The following is a 4,224-nucleotide window of genomic DNA, read 5'->3' as shown; positions in this document are numbered from 1 at the left end:
CTGCAAATAATTAATTAAATGAGCTTAAGAAGAGGTGTTTATATAATTATTGAAAATTTAATCTTTTATGAAAACTTTGCTTTATGTTGAGTAATTTCTATCTCTATTGATTATTTTTGGGTGTTGTACACATTGTGTGGAGCATTTGGCTATTTGCTGTGAAATTAATTGACTTGGTTGTAGCTTTGAAATTTGGTTGTGGCCATTGGGCAAATTGTGATATGAATTGATTTTTGTTATGTTGTTGTGATAATTTCCCGTGTAAATTATTGTGTTGTGTGAGTTGTTATTTTGGGGAGATAAGGGTGGCATTTCACCGTTGATATTAAGTGGTTATAAGGGTGGCATTTCACTGTTGTGTTTGTTGGCTATTGATATTGTCTGGGCAGAGCAATAAGGATGACTATAGGAGTGATAAGGATGGCTATAGGAGCGATAAGGGTGGCTATTGTCAGAGACGATATGTGATGATGTGGGGTTGTGGTGTTGAAAATTTTCATGTGATGTTGTGATTTTCTTGTGTTTATTTTTATACCTTGTGTAACTTGTCTTGTTGTTACTAAATTGATAATAATCTGATTTTATTGAAATTGGGAGCCTGTGGCTATTGCCAGGCGGTTTATAAAATAAAATGTGGGCACGAAGTGCCGTGAATTGTGATATGAAATGGGGATATTGGCACGTAGATTGTCCGTATAGCTGTGATATAAAATGTGGACACGAGGTGCTGTGATGAAATAATAATGATATTTGGCACGTGAATTGTCCGTGCAGTTGTGATATGAAATGAGAGCACAAGGTGCCGGGCAAATATGATGATTTAATTATGGGCACGAGGTGCCGTGAAAATATAAAAATGGGTTGAGACCCGTATTTACGAAAAATATAAAAATGGGTTGAGACCCGTATTTTGATGATTTTGAAATGAGGTGTCACATGGTGACTTTTTAATTGAAAGAATTATATTCAAAATATTTATTTGAAAGGATTTTTACTTAAAAAGTATCATATAAAAGAATTGTATTTTGAAAGATATTTATTTGAGGAAATTGTATTTGAAAAGATTTATTGAAAGAATTATATTTGAAAAATAATTATTTGAGAGAATTATATTTGAAAGAGAGTTATCTTGAAGAACTATGTGAAAGACATTTATTTGAAGGGCTTGATTTAATTGGGATGTAATTGTGTTTATTAATTGTTGAGTGATATTAATGGTATTCTTGTTGTTTGTCGTGCATATCACTGGTTGTTTTATCCTGCCTTTATTATTATTATTATTATTTGTTTCCTATTATTTTGTATATTATATTGCACATGTTATTAGACTAGTGAGTGTCTTGACTGTACCTCGTCTCTACTCCATTGAGGTTAGTCTTGATACTTATTGGGCACCGCTGTGGTGTGCTCACTCTACACTTCTGCACATTTTTGTGCAGAGCCATATATTGAAGACAACGGACTTGAGGAGAGTTAAAGCGGGATCGTAAGGATTCAAGGTAAAGCTGCTTGATCGTCCCAGTCCCTTGGAGTCCTTTCATTTCGTTGTACTGTTAACTTGTAATCAAACAATATTGTATATTTGGTCCTCGTGATCATTCTATGTATTCAGTTAGAGTTCGTGACTCAGTACTACTACTCTTGGGACGTTGTGTATTGTAATTATTTTCGTTGTTAGATTTTAAAAACAAAAAAAAAAAAGGCTTCAAAATGTAATAGAAATCGGCTTACATAGTCTTAGAGATTAGGTGCCATCACGACGCATGTGGTGGGATTTTGGGTCGTGACACCGGTTTCGTTACCGGGTCGGTTTCCGGTTATTTTTTACCGGATTTACCGGTTCAGGGCTTCTAAGGTGCAAAATTTAACCAGAACGGTTCCGGACCTAATGGGCCGGGCCGGGCTTATTTAATTTTATTTGTGTTTGTATTTTGTATAACAATCGTAATTTATATTTAGATAAAATAAAAATATAAAATACTAAAAATTAACGTATAAAAAGAATGTTTGAATAAATTCCAAAGTTTTCAAAAGCCTTATATTTGAAAAATTTATTAGGAATATAAGATAATACAATGAACATGAAAAAAATATAACTTATAACTTGATATGTAAGGATCAAACTTCAAAGGCTTTCATGGCTTTCATAGCTTTCATTGCATAATAATACTTCAAATTAATCTAACAAACTAAAACATTAAGCTTAAATAAGTCTAGTAATTTTAAAATAACATAAATTATCTCAAATCAACTTAAATACGAATTTATGGAGTACGCTCAAGACAACTCTTCATATGCCTCTTTAAACAACCTGTGCCCTCCCACTTTTGACGAAAATTTAAGACCCGACCATAGTTCTTGCACTTTACTTTGCGAATTTCTTCATTTTCTTCTTCTACCTCAAAGTGTTCCCAAACATATTAGCGCACTCTAGAAGCACGGGGCATGATTTAGCTTGAATTGAGAATTTGGGTTTGAGAGTTGAGAGATAAGTGAAGAAATGATGAAGAGGGGAGTATATTTATAGTTTTTCAAAGGGTTAAATTAGTAAGTACTAAAAGTGTTATTTTTGAAAAAATACCTTAAAAGAGCTATTCTTATAAAATAACCGTCTAGCTGACCGTTGCCAATGGTCAACTATATTAAAAAAAAATTGAAATAGTCGTTGAACCGATCCGGGTCGGTCCGGTTAACCGGTACCTCTATCCTACCCGACACAATCCGTTTTCCGTCCCAACCCAACCCTGCCCGCCCCTTACCTACCGGTCCGATATGGTCTAAAACCGGTCTATGCCGGTCCGAAACCGGATCAACCCGGCCCGTTTGACACATGTAGGGCAAAGTGACGACGGTGTTTTGAGAGGTTATTTGGATATTCCTTTATTTTTAGGGATTAAGAAAAAAAGTTTATGGTGGGTCCATTTAAGCTGGGATGAGTGGTCTGGGTTTATGAGGTGTTGAGCTTAGCTTAAGACAGATGGTGGAAGAAGAAACGGCAAGCTGGTAATTTTGGACCTTTGTTTCCTGGGCTAGTGGGCTTGGCCTGATTTGTTTCGACCACGGACCACCAGTGGGGACTGTTAAAATTTGTATTACGTAATAATGCTTTTTTATATTTTGAAATAATTTAAATTTATTGACAAGAGGATCAACACTCGATCAAAGGGGCAATAGCTCCAACAAAGAAGAATAAAAAGGGGAGGGGAATTAAAAAATAATAATAATAATTTAAATTTATTACCAAATGAAACGATTCAGTAACCACAAAAATATCATGTATATTTAGAATCAATAAATTTTAAAAATTGGTATCTCTTTCTTTCTTAAATTATGTACTCATGATGTGTGCCATATATCTCTTATTGATTAAGTTTTTGACAAGTTTTGCACCTAGTTTGGTATCAAATATCAATGACAACTTGACGAGTATCTAACATTTTCCTTTTTTTATTAGGACGCAACAATTTGTATCCATAAGAATGCATGTGCAATGCGAGCATATGGCCACTTTCATTTTCAGTAGGAGGACACAGGCACGGGTGTGGCCCAAATATAGGAATATAATTCTTCTATTTTTTTCTTTGACGAGTCACATAAAATTTAAGATATGGGGCAAATTCCCGTTCATTACACATAACTAATCGAACATGTTAATTAAGAAATCAATGTGGCACTGGATCAAGTTCTATAAAGCATCAAATCTAAATCAATATCTCAATTATGCCATAACTAATCGTGCTGCTTACAGAATATGAGTTAATTTGATGTATAAGAAAATGCATGAATTGTGAACAATTTTAATTTAAAATGAGAGTTCGGGGACCGCACGTTTTCTTGCTAGTTAGTCATGAGAGTACCTGGGCCTTGCATAACGCTACAGAAGATAAAGATAGTGATTTATATTTGGAATTCCTCTCCTCCTTTCGTTTATTTTAGATTAGTTGGGAATCCTATCTTTTAGATTTGTCCCAATTTGTAATAACACTCTTTAATCAAATACTCTCTTCCTTCCTTTTTCTTTTTTCCTTGGGCGTTGGTTTTTTTTCAACGAACCCCTAGTCAACATAGTGAAGCGAAAGGAAGCTTCACGAAAATAATGTATAGATTATTAATCATAATGGATATCAAATATGACAAATGCTCTAATTAATTCTCATATATAGATAAGCTTTTATTTTGCATTTTCTGTGTCAGTTCATTAATCATATATTCGCATTGCATTGG

The sequence above is a fragment of the Nicotiana tabacum genome, chromosome 22 (assembly GCF_000715075.1).
Source record: "Nicotiana tabacum cultivar K326 chromosome 22, ASM71507v2, whole genome shotgun sequence".
Lineage (NCBI taxonomy): Eukaryota > Viridiplantae > Streptophyta > Magnoliopsida > Solanales > Solanaceae > Nicotiana > Nicotiana tabacum.
This window is presented reverse-complemented; position numbering follows the sequence as displayed.